A 17,209-nucleotide genomic window follows, 5' to 3' on the forward strand; every position below is an offset into this window, starting at 1 on the left:
TTCATGGTCTTTAACACTAAAGACTTCAGTGGAAACCATTATGGTGGCTTTGAAGAGTAATAAATTCTGATGAAATATCTCCCACCTCTGCAGACTACTTTAACCTCTTTCAAGCATGTACTGGATAAGCTCTTAGAAGATCAGCACTCTGCTGGAGTACTGGAAAAAGGGGAGAAAACCTGTGGATGATAGTCCAGATGAGAGATAAAACTCACCAACCTTCTTCAAAAATGGTCTTAATATACAACTAAAAATAAAATATTTTGAACACTGTCTTGTACTATGTAAAACAAATTTCCACTTTCTGTGCCAAAGCATGAAAAGGTTGTAATCAAGAATTACCCCTCATTTGAATGGGCAACTTAATGCCATGGTCCATCAGAAGAAGGAAATCACAATTTCTTATAATTGGGGGGAAAAAGGGAAATAGCTTCTTTTAGAAGGAAATAAAAGAATCATACGGCTTTTCATTACTTTAATGCTACTAAATAACTACTCTTCTTTGAATGCTTTCAAATTATTTCTTCCCACAAAGGCCCCAACTTTTTTTTTTTCTAAATTAGTGCAGTAGCAAAGCTGAAATGCTTGTTGTTGGGAACTACTTCTCTAGAAGAAACCTCAAACAGAAAATTTAGATACAGAAGGGCATTAAATTAGAAACTTTTTCCTTGCATACACTGAAGAGATCCTATAACTTATAAAATTTGCAGAGTCAGCAACTAGACTGCCAGAAATGGCTCTTCACTTCCTACTCTTCATCTTGTCCCCTTTGCTTCTCATGAATAAACACCCCAATAAATTATAAAATAGGACAATGAAGCTCAACATTAAAAAATATATGCTTTCTAGTAATGAAATCACATTAGGTATTTGCACATCATTGTCAGAAAATACCAGCAATACTATTGGGCAAACAGTGCAATAAGGCAATGTGCAAGATGATCAATGGCAGTATTTCATTTCATTATTTCCACAGTACGTTCTTTTTGAAATTATATTCACATCACAGTGCATACCTTTTTGGAAAGATATTCAGAAGATAATATTGTAATGTCCACATTTTACCATCCTCAAACTCTGACTGGGATATTTAGTTCATAACCTTTCTATGGAAAGCTTACAGGTGAAGTAATCTAGTCTTTATCAATCAAAGACACAGATTCCAGGATGGTAATTAATGGCTGAATTGTAAAAATATCTTTCAAATTCCACAAACCACTTACAAATATAGAAGTCATCAGACGTGTTTTGCTGCTGTTTAAGTAGAGGCTGTTGTAGGTCTCCGTTACTAGAGAATAACAAGTTAGTTTGAATAAAAGAAAAATGCTAAACCCCTGGCAATACCTGGACTGGGACTTTAAAATATGTGTAATGTCGATTATTCTTTCCCCACAAAGCTGAGTGAAAAGCAGGTTTTGTTTCCAGATTTTCAAAGAGTTTGGTCAGCTGAAATGAACAAGCAAAAAAATCACACTTCTCCACACTTTCTGGTCTCAGCTGGAAGGGGAAGTATCAAATATCTGCAAAAGAGACTATCTCAGTGATATTTGTGACATGTCTGAAGGCAGAATACTCATGAAACACTCTGATACAAGAATTCCAGAGCAAAAGGTTAGAAGTTCAAACAAGCTAGCTTTTTTTCCCCCTCCAACTCTGGAATTACAGGAACAGCCAAAACTATTCTGTTATTCTGAGAGCATTTTTCTTCTCTGTACTTGAGAGTAATACAACCATAATAATAAAAAAGGAGTTAAAAGTGGCACATGGATGAAATGAAAGTGACTTCTTGGCTGCAAAGCCCCAATGTTGTATAGCAAATATAAACATAATATCAATAATAGACAGTTATTTTATATATAAGGAGCATTCTGGGTAGCAAACTAACGTCTTTGTTAAATTAATTTGAGATATATGTCATTTAACCACAGTTAGTGCCTACAACTTGTAATGCATTGTTGCAAGTCTGCCATCATTGCTTACCAACATTTATATTTAGAAATAAAACAATGTGGTGAGTGTCATACTAGGTCAGACCTATGACCATCCTATGACCTATGTCCACCTTAGCCTGGAATCCTGAACAATAGCAACAGGAGATGCTCACTAGGAAGAATACACAAGCCTGGTCTTTATCCAGAATCATTCCCCTGCTATCCAACAATCAAAATTTCCAGTTTAGGGATGTTAAAGAGTACCTCCTTGTCTATTTTCTTTAGTGTCTGTTTACAGATCAGATGTTCATAGATTCTCTTAAACCCTTTTGAACCCATGATACTGTCTCCATAGTCTTCTGTGAAAATGCATGCAAAAATCAGTTATCTGCCTTGTAAAAAAGGATTGTCCATTTTAAATGGATGTTAGTTTCAACAAGTGACTTCCAATTCTTACAGTCCCATGTTAGGACCACCTTACCTACAACCTTCATGTCTTTGCAAACCTTGATGATAACCCTTTCCAGCTCTGCTTTAAACTGAACAGTTTCAGTTGCCCTTCATCAGGCAGATGTTCCACCCACATTGTCATTTAAGTTGTCCTACTATGAACATTCTTTACCTCCACTAGCTCCTTTTAAAATGCAGAAATCAGAAGTACACACAGTGGTCCCTTCTGTGCCCCCTTTGCAAGACAGGTGGGTCACACTCAGCTGCCTCTGTGTTGTCATCTTCACAGGCTACTTGAGACAGAGATAGGAGTGCAGCCCTGCACAAAGCAGAAGTAAGGGAGTGTTTTGAGCCAAAAGGAAATGTGGGATCAGAACTATAAAAAGACTGAAAGGGTAAGCAAAGAGTTTGCGGCTTAAAGCAGTGCAGTGTGTCAGAGAGAGAGACCAGCAGCCTTGCTGGCACTGCTGCTGGTCAGAGCCTTAATCTGGAAATCACTGTTCAGCCAACACATCAAAAAAGTTTGGCCACCCTGGTGGACAGGCATCAGGCAAAAAAATACCCTACTGTGCCCGAGCTCCAGCACACAACCCCTGCAAGTGTGCAAAACACCTGGCAGTCCAAGAAAGAGGAAATGCAAAATTGCCAAAGTCCAATTACTTTTAATCCAGAGGCCACAAGTGAAGAGAGCCTGTTCTATAATCTTAAATGAGAAAAAAGTCTCAAGAAGAATAGTCTGCAAATTTCCTCATCTCCACGTGGGAAAGCACTCCAGAATTTTTGGCACTAAGATGAGAAGTCAGTAGCAATTTAACTGAAATATCAACTGTTAGTGCCAAGTGTTGGTAGCTACTTCAAGATATAAACCCAGGTTGCCCTGAAAGCCTAAACTGCTACCTTCCTCCTCACTATCATCACTAGTATTTTATGGAAATCATTTAATCACACCAAAGAGGTTCAGATTTTTAATCAAAACTAGAGATCTGCAAATTTAGGAGTTCTTTCCTCCACTCCTGTGGGGGTAGTGAGGCCAAGTTATGTTCTCTGAATCCTCACACCTGGAAGCAGCACACAGGGTGGGGTGCAACCTGCTGTGAGGATTAATGAATTGCCCTTGTGAAGAACTCAGCATGCCTCACTAGGGGAAATGTCCTAAGGAATCACAAAAAGACATAAGCACTGCATAGAACCAGTCAAGATTCCTTCTTTTCTCTTTTCCTTTCTCCTCTTCTTACATAAATTTTGGTTTTATAATTCCGAATGTCCATGCACTTAAAAAACAATTGGTCATGGAAATGTACTGAGCTTTCAACAGGACGTTAAATCCTGGCCTGGCAGAATTTTTCCAGTCAAATCTAAGGTCAGAAACCTCAAACTTGCACCTATCCTGGGGGTTATGGCACTAAGACAGGGTATGGGACACACAGATCCACACTGCTGTTGTCTTTAATTTGAAACAAGAACATAACTTAGATGTCCCAGAAGAACATTCTAATTACCGGCACACCAGATCAGTCCTTCCTGACAAAATTTTTTTTGGGGAAAAAAAGAAATGCTCACTACGACACAGAAAAAAAGAAACAAACCCTATAGTCAAGCAGCACGGGAACTCTGGTAGAAAGCACACCAAAATGATGCTCATGTTTTAATCAAGAAAATTACTGAAACTTACTGTCTGAGGCTTGGTGTGGATCACTCCCTGTCTTCCTTCAAAATACATACTGAAAGTTTCTGTTTCTGTTACATACTATGAAAAACCCTATGAAACTATTAATAACAATGTTTTTTGAAAATTTTAATAGTGGATTGCTGAACCTGTCTACCAGCGACAGCAGTAGTAACTCGCATGCCTGCTAAAGAAAACAATCTTTGCAACTTGTTCACAAAGAAGGAAACAGAAAAAACAAACTGGGGAAATAGCAACACAAAATGCCAACCAATTTCCCATTTGCTTCTCATGGGTCATCTTTCTGAAACTTGAATTTAGTTCTGACAGCCTCCTCTCCAATATGTACTTGCTAATCTTTATTAATATAACTCCACTAAGCTCAAGAGACAACAAATTTAAGAAATCTAGAAAGATGGCTTTTCAAACAAAAAAATTTGCAAACAAAAAATTTACATCTCCTTCTATGACTTAGGCAGAGTTATATTTTTTTGTTCCTAGACATGTATTGGTTTAATTTGTGCCATTTACAGAAATAAATGCAAACCTTCAAGAGTAAGGGTAGAAAAATGAAACCTTAAGTATTGAAACCTCAATCAAATCAGTAGTGCTGATTTGTTTACTGTTCTTAAAATAACCACTTAATAGCACTTATTGAGAGAATGTTTTCTGGATATTTACAAGTAAATCCCTTAACTGGCTGCTAAAGTAAAAGTTCTAAAATTTGACCTTTTAAAAAACAAAGTAATCCTGTAGCCTGAGATCAAATAATAGGAAGAAACCTGCATTAGCAGCTCCATTTTATAAAGCTTCAATATAAATGCAAATGTGTAGTTAAAAGAATTATCTTTCAGCATCACCAACCTCTACATTTGTCCTTGTTACAAGCTTTTATTATGTTCCTTCCCACGGGTGACCTCTGTTTTCTTTTTTTAACAGACGACTGCCTAGGGAAACAGCAAGGGCAAATCCAGTTCCACTTTTCACAGCAGTTCAGGAAAAGGTAAACACCATTACAGCAGCCTAATGGGCATCCAGTGCTAATTTGTAAATGAGATGAGAACCTCAGACACTCTCTAAAAGCCAGATGGTCAAGTAGCAATATTTTAATAGTGAGATTTTAGGCTTTCTAAAATGTTTGTGTCATCAAGGTCACATCAAGCACACACCTGTCTCACAGTGCTAGCATTCCAATAAATACTTTTAGAACTTTCTTTAAAAAAAAGTGAAGAGTTCTGCTATTCAAAGCTAGCACACATGAATAATATTAAGTGAATGTAATTGATAGAACAGCTTTTTCCATGCCAGCTGGCAAACATTTATTAAGTTGAGTTCATACTGGCATAAAAATTGCTCTAGAAATAAAAAAAATAATAATATTCTTTGAAAACTTTTAAACATTCCACCATTTTGTGTAGCATGCAAGTACATATAAATGAGCCAGACCCTGCTTTCTCCCTTATCAGATACTGCTTTAACTTAATTGAAAACTGTAGCAGAAATTCCATGGGGATATGTCATTTTGCTCAATCTAAATTTTGAGAAAGTGATACGTTAAATTAAGGAGCTTAGTTTTCAAATAATTTATCATCTAGTGTTCTTATAAACACTGAAGTTGCATCAGAATTCAGCCTCATTTTTACTAGCTCGAACCAACAGATTCCATTATCACTAGGCTTTATTTGTCTATAGTGTCAGCTACATCTACTTGGAGAAGGCTCCATTTGCATTTACCACCTGTTCCTAACACCTTTGTGCCTGTATATGTCTACTATTTCCCAAACGACTTTAATGATATTAATGATATTAATGAAAGGGACTCTACTATATCATAATCAGTATTTTAGTAGACAACTGGGGCCTTTAGTGGACAGTACAATGGGGCATATAAAAGATTACCTTGTAATGAGAATTTGGCCTCTTCATCCTTAGCCAGAATGCCACAGACAGCAACATTAGTGGGTAGCAATTTGCATTGGACTCAACATGCACATCCTCCTTCCGGAAACCGTCACACAAGACAGTTCGTGGCTAAACAAGAGTAACTCCCATGGGCTCTTTAAGTTTCTAGTTCCTACAAAGTGGTCATATGGTTTTTGGATTGTTAGAGGAGAAATGGAGAAGAGCAATAGTTGCACACCTGGCGCTGGTGTCTCAAATACCGTATGCGTTCTCACAGCCTGTTTCATGTTCCCGGAGCACACTAGGCCATTTCACCAAAACTAGTAGTAGTAAAGATTCCTGAAAAGGAAGTGCAGTCTATAAGGCTGAATTTGTCTACATTGACCCAAATAACTGCTACAAGTACCTACATAGAAAACACTAGTATTGCTCCCTGCCAATCTTGAATAATTTTTTTTTTCTCTGCTTCAGTCATTCACCTCTGACATTCTTTCCTTCTCTTCCAGATGCCATAAGCTGTGGTCTTTTTTCCTCTAGTTTGCAATGAAAAAGGCTGTTGCTTTCACCAAAGCTGAAGAATGCAACTACCTCTTGGTCATCTGGGAAGGTTGAACTGCACCTACTATGACTCAGCTGGTGTTCATGGCAGCGTGAGTGAAGACCAACCTTCTTCTTCAGAGCTATTGATCTTGCTTAATAATCCTTGGAAAATAAGGTAAGGCAGTTAATGATGACAATTAGGTGCTGGTTATTTCCACACTGCTGCTAAGAGCAGAGTTTGGACTAGTCCCCCATTAGTGTGTGCATTTCTCTCAATTTTTACGTGAGTCAGAGTATGATCCAACATGAAATCATTTGTACTTCAGACTAAATGACAGACATTGTCTTTTAATGGTGATCTTCTTCCACAGTTAACACTTCTCTTCCCTCCACAGAGACTACTACAAATGAATCATTCAGCCTCCTTATACACAAATCTAAAGTTCATATACCTTCCATCATTTATCGTGGTACTTATTTGATGTGTTGTAGGTTTTTTTTAATGAACTTTCAGATTAAAACTTTCTCTTGAATGCTTACAGCTTGAAAAGGCAAAAAATATTGACTGCACTGCAGATATAAGCTGACCTTAAAAAAAGGTAATGTGAGAACATGCAGCACTCCAAAAATGGCAGTAAAGGAACCACTGCAGGTTAATTTAGACATTACTCCAAGTATAGTATCATATTCAAGTTTGTCAGACATTCTATTCAGAAGGGCCATGCGAACTTTCATAGTGTAAGAAGCTGTTATTAGAACATGATTATTATACAATACACAAGCTTTGAAAATAAATTTTTGATCAAAATGAATGTCTTGCTGGCTCTCAAGTCAACTGGCTGTCTGAAAAATGGTATATTTGGAGGCTACATTAGTTGCATGGAAGCTTAGCTAAGAGACTGCAACTAATTTCTATCTTGCTTTAATAATGTTTTAACAAAAGAAGTGCTTAGTTCCCACACTGCTTCTACAGCGATTATAGTCCAAACATTTCCCTCCCCGAGCCCTCTCTTTTTTAGTGAACACACAGCAGTGGCTACAAAGCATAAATCAAAGTGTAAGTTCTCATTTGAGTTTGGCTGCTCCATGTGTTCATTGCTAGACCAGCCACTTTTGTCCTTTCTCCTCTTATTTACGGTTTCCCCTACCTACCTTGACAAGATATGAACACAGGAGTTCTTTTATGGTCCTGTATTAAAACAGTAGTCCTCGTTGGTCTAATGGCAGCATGAGTTCTCAAAACCACTTATGTCTCTGTGTAGGCTCCTAGGAACTCAGCATTCCTCAAATAATAATCTCTTTGTATTATTAAGCCAGTTTGATTGATTGCCCAGTGTTGATACTCAGTATTTTATGGTATATTGTGTGGCCTGTCACAAAATCTGTTACTTGTCAACAAGTAGGCCACCAGCAGCAGCATGCCAAATGTTGTGGAATGACAAACATAATTATGCATGGTATTCTGAAATGCATCTCACAGTTCCAATGTGGAGCAGGATTACTAGTTTATTCAGTGTTCTTGGAAAAGTGTAGCAATAGAAAAGCAAGGAAAGAATCTGGGAACATCTGAGTTCGACTCAGAATGTGAAAGGGAAGCCCTTTACAGTTTATAATATTTAGAATCACACTAAGATAATTCCAGAATCAGCTGGCACCTGTGTGGGAAGGTATTTAATATAAAAGCCCTGAATAGCTATCCATTAACATACGAACATGCTGAAATTCTGCAGAGGGAACAGCAGAGACCAAGGGGAAAGGATGAAGGGTATATGAACAGTGGATGGAAAGCACATTGCTTTCAACTAGTAGAAACACATCACAGAAACAAATTGTGTGGGCAGACAAAGACATGATGAAGAGAAGGAACATCAAAAGCAAAAAAGGAGGGGCAATAAGAGGTCATAAAACCAAGTGAGTCAGATGCAGAGGTTCAAGCTATTGGGGAAACCCAGAGGAGCGACTGGAATGTACTTAATATATTCCATGTGAATATATGTCTGCCAGCTCCCTTTCACCATCCTCTGTTTCCCACAGCCCACCACACTTCTCCTGTGAAGAACCTGCCTTGAAAGGCCTCAGATGGAGGACTTCCCACACACCCTATGTGGCTCTTCCAACATACCCTGTGCATAACTCACTTCACATATCCAGGGCCTCTTTACAGAATCTGGGATGAAGAAACAAAAATCTTTATTAAAAAAGAGAGAAAGTTGGACACATGTTTCAGTGAAGTCCAATAACTCCTGTAAACAAGTACTGTGTGTACTATTCCAAAACTATTGTCCTATGAAAACCCTTAAATTAGAAATATCTGGAACGCAACAGTAATGGGATCTGTTCCCTCTGGCCCATATAATCCTTCCTAGCTTACACCACCCACTCAATTTAACGTTGCTCTGTCATAAAATTGGCAAAAGCATATGCAGAGGTCAAGATAATATATTGCTAGAAGATTGTTTGAATCACATTTCTTATTCAAGAGTCTCATTTCCTAATAAATATCCTAGTGATCTGTGGTTTTGAGTCTTGCATGTGGTTCTATGAACACTAAAAAGAAATTGTCAAGTGCACAGTGAAGACTGGGTGGGCAGTAATGAGTGATAATAGATCTAATGGCAATCGGGAACTAGCTGGAACACTGGGTTTTCCTCATATTTGAGGTTTTAGACATGTAGATATTTTCAGTATGTACAATGCTTTGGGTTGTTGGTAGGGGTCCATTAAAAAACTTTTTGTTTTTTTCTGATTACCACCAGCCACTGTTGTTCTCAGCGTTCTTGCTGGCTGAGAGATGTGGTACCAAGAGGGGGAGCGCACAGCGCTCTTGGGGTGGTCAGTCAGAGAGATGACAGAAGGTACTCCCAGAACAGCAGAAGGACATCACGTGGGATTGTTTCTGTTTATTGTAGATGATCAAATCCAGTACCTGAATTTGAATAACTCTAGATATCTAATTTTTCTATCCTCTTTGAGTTGTTTCATTGCATCTACCTTAGTTTTGACAATTCCCGTGCAATGCTTGGTGGCAGTCACTGTTACTTCATACACGTGAACATAACCTGTACGTTGACAATACCTGCCATCCCCAGTGAAGAAATAAGCTGTCATGATACACCATGGCTTTTCAACTACATGACCTGGGACAGCATCCAGACAGCACAGAATCAACGTTTAACAGGTACATCGGAATAATTAGGAAAAGCAGGAGATCACCATGGTGTTACTTGAAAGCAAAACCAACCCATCAATCTCTTGCTAAGGGATAATTTAACCCCTTGTCTCCAACCAAATTTATGAGTGATGATTGTGGTCAACCTCATGATTATATTTTTTTCCCACACAGAAATGGTGCAGTATATAAGCCATTATTTCTGGTAGACAGTACCTTACTGATACGTTATTTTGTTTGCATTGCCCTTTCAATCACAGCTAACTTGCTTTCTTTCTTAAGTGCTGTTTTTGATCAGATCTCTCTTCAAAATTATGTGACAAAAATCAGAGTTCTTGTTCGATTAGTCATTTTTGAAGACCGAGTGCTAATGATTGTATTCAGTGATGGTGTGAAATAATTCTTTTAGATTACTGAGGCATAAATCCAGACATCTCCTTTTTTTCCCAGTAGATTGAGATAGAAGTCAAGACTACAAAATATTTCGATCAAAACTTAATAAATACACTATCAATTACACAAGTAGACTTCAAGTAGATGATTGGAGGAAATCAACATGTTCCTGAGAAAAATCAAGGAAGACTGTAATTTGAATATTTTTCCTGTTATATCACAGGTCTTGCATCACAAACATCCACAAACATGGAATTAGTTGCAGTGAACTGAACAAACGTAAATAAAGGCATAGGGCCTGCTCTTGCTCCTATTTGATCACAGCCACTTCTGAAAACTGATGGGTTGCACAAACGTGACAGTAAACTGAAAACAGATTATTGAGTCTGTCATGTTCCCTTGCAACATGCTGCAACTAAGGACAGCAGTATATGCAAGGACATTCACAGTATTTTGAAGCAAGTATTCTGGCAAGCTTTCAGCTTTTACCTCTGAAAATCTCACCACTGCATGGCATTTCTTATTGTGTGCTTTTTTTGGCAACCTAGACCCAGTGTGTTGTAAGACTGCTGTCATGTTACTGATTTTAAATTGTTGTGTCAGCTCTATTTTTTTGCATCATAGCAAACAATCTCACAAAATAAGCCCGAGTAAGGCGCAAAATATCTTGTCCTAGAATGAAGAATTATAAGCACATGACAAATAAACATTGAATTCCTCATATCAGTATTTTTCATTATAAAATTATTTACATTACATTGCAGTTCTGCAGAGACGAAAGTGGGAGACAGTGGTTCCATCTCAGTTATCTCTAAAACTGGGATTTAAGGGCGAGCTATTTGTACGAGCTGCACACTTTGAATAGTTGTATTGAGAAAGGCTGTTTCGTACTGTCACAGTACAAATACCTCCAAACCAGACTACATCTAAATTGTCCAAATTCCAAATCTAAGTGCACCAGCATTGCCTAAGAAGCTTGTTCTGTTAAGCAAGTAAATATAAACTGGACTGAAATCCATATAGTTCAATGCCTGATGGATGAAGTAGTAGAAATAAAAGTATTATGGGCTTTGTAAGTCATGCGTTTCTTTCCTGTTTCATTCATCAAAACATGCATCCCTGTTTTATATTTGATTATAAATATTTCAGGTAAAGAATACGTCTAATTGTTTGAAAAAAATTAGAATCCTACACTAAGAAGCAGATTCTATAATTCTTTTAAATAATAATTTGAAATCATATTACTTTGCTAAGTATTCAGTGATGCAAAACTCATAGTTTTTAATGTTAATTTTGCTGAAGTTGAGAATTTTAAAAACAAACAAACTGAGAAGTACTTTAAGATTTAGTTAAAAAGAAATCATTATTGATGAAACAGTAAAGTCTAAATCCTATAAAGCCAAGAAAAATTTCCATTACAGTCACTAGTGGCATAAAAATTAGATGAGTAGGCTTAGCTTATACCTTAAGAATCAATATTTTAAAATATGTTTTCCTAGAGAAACACTATAGGGTATTGCAATGATACAGGAACTTATGATTTATGAGAATATTTTTACTTTACCTCTCAATTGGCCTGGATACAGAATTGCATCAATGCTACTGCTGTTTTGTAAATGTTTTATAGCCTTTTTTCCAAAGAATTGTTTTATAGCCACGGAATATTACCTTAGAGCTGACAGTTTGTAAAGCCCATTAGTGTCTTATGCTATGCCTGTCATATCCTACTGTCTATTTTTTTCCCCAAAACAATTACTTCTCACATGCTGAATGTATGTTTAAATGCTTCTTGGAAACTAATAAACCTGAACTCCACCTGGGCAAACTCCAGAATCAGAACCCTTCAAGTTGCTTACTGTTTCTACTTCATGAAAAGCTAGATCCTGCTCTTTTTTTCAGCTCAAACTTATTTGATAAAAAACAAATGGACATTGAAATACTTCTGTCTCGCATGCTCCTATTATTTGGAGAAAGTCAGCAAAGGATAAGAGGTGCAGGAACAGCAAACACAGCCTTTATAAAACAAACCCAGTATATTACTTTCTTCTTTGAAACCCAGTGGTGTATTGCTTACTTTTTTCTTAAATTAAAGAGATGTATGGGCATTAGTTTGAGTGAAAGTATTCCCCAGTACAAGATAAATTTGTATAATCCAGACACATGACATAATTACATTATGGCTACAGAATGGCATTCTGCTTTTCTCTTTTATACTTAAAATCAGTGGTAGAGCTACAGGCAAAGAAAAAGGTGATCACCGGACTCAGTAGCTGTGATTTAGGCAAGACTGTAGGATTTTGTTCTATATCTGTCTTCTGAGATGGAAAAACAGAAACAAGATGGAAATGAGAAACAAGACTAATACGATGACTGTGACTTCCTAAAGGACGAAAAGATACTAGAAAGGCTAGAAAAGGTGCATAGCCACATGGGGAAAGACTGCAGATCCAAGAATACGAAGATGGAAATTTGAAAAAAGACTATTTTTATTTTCCTGGAAAGTCTAAACAATCATTTTTTTGACAAATATTCATTCTCCAACTAAGTCAGGTTGTGCAAAATTAAATGATTCAGCAACATTGTTAACTTTGAACATGTGTGCAAGTTATTCAGCAAAATTTACTAAGTATGCGATTAACCTAATATAAGAAGATTAGAATTAAACCTCATGCAAGTTAATGGGGGACACTACAATTCTTGACAAAGGCGAACTGATTAAATTGGCAACATACCAATATGCAGAAATAAAAACAAAAACCCCACCTCTGATTATGTCACTCATAGAAAATTTTGCCCAGCAATGACACCTTAATTAGTACCACTGTCAGCTGCAAAAGGTCACCTATTTTCAACTGCAATAGCACCATTGTACAAATTATGGTTGGCAGGCTGGTATCTCCTCAATCAAAATAAAACATAAAGTGATCCTTAGTGGACCAACTGCAGCTGTCCAACCATAATAAACAAAATTCCTTAGCTGATTTCTTTTTCTCAATCTATGGTTTCTTCACCTTTCCAAAAAATTAAATGGATATAACAGAGATGAAGGAAAAGACATTTTCAGCTGATTTGTGTATGTGTTGGATTATCTCAGATACACAGCTAAATCTGGGTGTTAGCCTGAAAACTGTGCAGCGTCAATTTCAAAATAAATAATGGTAATGGTATTTTCAGGATCAGCTTTTCTTTTTTCTTTCATGTTCATTGCCAAAGCATTTAGAGTACCCTGTTATAAGGTGGGTGGTGAAAAGAGTTGCCTATACACATCTGTTGTTTCTAGAGAACCTATTGCATGTTGCTGTGGAGCACTGAATGCAAAAATTAACATAATTAACCTTGATGCTGCTATGATGTGAAAAAGCACATTAAGCAAGGCTCTTAGAATAATGGCATTAGTAATTAAATACTGAGTTTGGCATGTTTACAGTAATTGGCCCTGGGAAATGCTATAGAAAGAGCAAATAAAGCATTTGTTTTTTCCAATCCAAATTTGTCTAGACTAAAATCTGAAGCCCTTAGTTATACAATAGCAGTTCACACAATGTGAGGTATCAGACTCAGACAGTATTTACTAAATACCAGATATACATTCAGTACCAAGCACACAAAAAAATACAAAAAATCCTGCCTCTAAGGTCTGAGATCAGCAGAACATGATCTGGTCTACTGTAATCCAGTAAGTGATAACAATAAATCTTTGACAGCCATTAAAAATGTGTTATCACATTATGAATGGCATTCATCTCACCTAACTCCAATAACTGCAACTAGACTAAATTTACAAGACAAGCTCCATTTGTAGTAAATTCAGAGAGACAGGCACTTACACAGTATGATTTATCCTACCTCAGTTTGAAATCCTAGATAAGACTATGATTAAACTTAAAGCACAGGCCAAATTTTGCTTCCATCTGACCCCAACTTAAGCATAATGAAATCAGTGTAACTGAGAATCGAAAGAATGCCTATGGAATATTTGCTGGTTTTAAGACTTCTTAAATCATTCTATATTTTATTTCAAGACACAGTCTTCAGCCACAGTTTGTCACTTTAGAGGGATTTAATAAACTTTTAGTTCTTATTCAGAGCTAAGAAATAATGCCTAAATCAATACCATAGCAGATCTCCCTTTAAACCTCTCAGACAGAGAAAACTTTTGTTGCAGATCTCAGTTTAATCCTCCTTCTCAGAAGCTACTAGGTTTTAGGCTCTTTGATCTTTTCCTCAGCACCATCTTCTCAGTAGTCCTGTGTCTAGCATCCTTAATGGATGAGCATCAGGTGCTCTTAAAATCCTTTCCTGCAGCCCCCAATACAGATCAGTAAAATTTTCCTGTGGGTACCAACTCTGTGCAGCCATTCCTCAACCAAATGTTGTCAGTCAGAGAATTATTCATTCCGTGTTGATTCCTAGCAACCAGCTGGGCCTTTATGGAAGCTTTTGATGATAAATACCAACTACGAGTTTCATTTTCCACAATCCTATACATAAAAATATGATTAACTCACCACTTTATCTAACAGTTTTCTCACCTTACTTTTGTTCAATTGCCAGATGCTCAGCAACGTATTGGCCAAGGAGCTGCATGTCAGCAACAAGGTTTGATGAAGGTTAGACAGAACTCAGAAAAGAAGTATGATATAAGAGCCTTAAGAACTTAAAATCATGATTCAGCAGACTTTCATTCTAATTCCAGTTCTATACCTCATTTTCTAGATGGCCTTTGTTTCTTGGCTCCCTCTTCCACGATTTGCCTAGAGCGTGAGTTCTATGCCATGCCTTAAACAAACACCAACTTTGCTGGTTCTTCAACTTTTCCACTGTTTTCAAGATTGTATCCAAAGTGGCACAGTATAAGCAGGTCACAAAAATGACCTGGTAACTTGTAGGTACAAGCTACAAAATGAGGCAGCAGTCATTGGAAGAGACTGGTACTGTCACAATTGACCTATTGCCTGAAAGCAAGAAAATTTCTGAAAGGGAAGCTGCTAGAGGAAGGATCATCAAGGTGAGGTAATTCCACAGGACTGATTAAGCCAGTGGAAAGAGTGCTGCACTAAATATATTTCTCCATATATTCATCAAATTCCACAAACACAGACTTCTCAGGGTTAGGTAATGTCTGTTTAAGCCAATGGTTCTCAGTCATTTTAGATGTGCAACATACTTCAAATAAGTATTTTCCTGATTTAACAGTCTTCTATCAGAAAGAATCTTATTTAAAAGCAAACATCTTCTCTAGTTTTCATAAAGGCTGTAGGAACAGCTACAAAACCACATATGAAATTAATGGGTTTATGTGTCAGTCTGATATGTCTCATGATCTTCTCCATGTAAAAGGATCTTTTCATGGTAATGACACAGAAACCGTTCCCAATAAATCCACAATTCCTTCTGCATGGAGATGTTCCAGAAGCTTCTGCTATTTGTTTTGCAGCATTTTAGTAATTTATTTTCTTAATTACATTTTTCCAATTAAAATTTTTATTTACACTGCAAGTGTAAAATGAACATTTTTATCTGTTTTCAGAGACAATGCTCTTCATTAAGTATTATTTAATTTTTCTCTTAAATATACTCTTCAAAAAATGATCTAAGATTGAAGATAGTTAGTGATCTGTTGATGAAAGTGCACAAAGAAAGACAAAGAATCTTATATTTCAATTGTTGTCTTCATGAAGGGAAAAATACTGGTGATACAATCCCTTAGGTGGTTTCAGAAAAGCTGAATCTTAGGAGGCCTTTAATGTTATTGCTTAATTCCACCATGCTAAAGTAAGCAATTATAAAAATGTGAGAGAAGCTTTAAGAGAAAAAAAAAAAAGACAAATTCCACAATTACCTCTACATCCCGCTCCTGTAAATGCTTGTAGTTTTACTACACTTCAATCTACAAAAATTTTCTTTATACCGACCGCATTCAGAGTATTTGCGAAACTCCTTCCTTGGCCTCACAGAAGCTGAAGTCACGGTGGAGGTGATGCTAGATGTTTGGGAGGGAAAAACAAGATTCCATTGCACTTGAGCATGACCTAGTGGCTGGTTCATTGAGTGGCATTCATGGTAGAAACAGAAAGGCTACTTGTCTGCTCTCCAAGCATCAGGGCAATTAATGTATGTGCAGTAGCTCACTGAGGATTGGATAAAGGGAAAAAATAGTGGCCAGGAATGAGGTGTGTAGATGGAAGACCCCACACAAGTTAGCCAGTTGGGACTCAGGTGCTTGGTGCTTGGACCAACCAAATGTACTCTATTTTGTGACTAAACAAAATGTTCTAATAGGTTTGCACGGGGGATCAAAATCTGTAAACTTCCTCATTCTTTCCAAAGTATTTAGTATAAAGCCTATTTGAACTATATAAAGGCTTACTGGGCTAAAAGAATAGACTTAGCAGTTCACAGTATCACCATTAAACCAGAGGTTGGTATTTTTAATATTCTGTATTTAAATTGTATAGGATTCCAGCTATACAAGCGAAAACTCTGTTAGTAAAAAAAACGGTAAAAGAGTATATAATCTACAGGGTTTACATGTTCAAATCAAATCTATAATTTCTCCAGGAAGGATGTATACTTGTTATTTAGACCTATAAAATAGTTTCCTCAAAGTTAGCCAAATTGATATTTGAGTACCCTGGATAAACTCTCTGGTATATGAAGCACCAGACAATTGTGCCTATTCAAGAGTTATTGAGGTAACTTATATTATAAAAATTTAATGTGATTGCCTTCAATTTGAAAAATATTAGTTTGTTTTAACCACAAAATATCCCACCATAGGATACTCTACACATTCAACGCAATAAAATACAAAGCTGTTTGTCCTCTACCAGTCAAATCAAAATGGTAAATGGAAACATGCATTATGTTTTCATTACCAATTTTTAGCTAAATCCCTTGAAATGTAAAAGAAAGTCTTTTTACTGAAGCTGAAACAACTTTAATACTGCTGTGTCAGCAGAATCGGAATACTTGTTGATGATGACTGACAGATAATGATAAATATATATAAAATGTTGTAAGCCCCCCATCCTCTTTATCCATATCCTATGACATCAAATAGGCTTCTGCACCTCTTCATGTTAGTGGTCAAAACACTTAAGACTTCCAATCATTAAAAAAATTACTTGCATGTCCATTACATCAATCTACTTAATC

The sequence above is a fragment of the Corapipo altera genome, unplaced genomic scaffold, assembly GCF_003945725.1.
Source record: "Corapipo altera isolate COAL_440 unplaced genomic scaffold, ASM394572v1 69, whole genome shotgun sequence".
Taxonomy (NCBI): Eukaryota; Metazoa; Chordata; class Aves; order Passeriformes; family Pipridae; genus Corapipo; species Corapipo altera.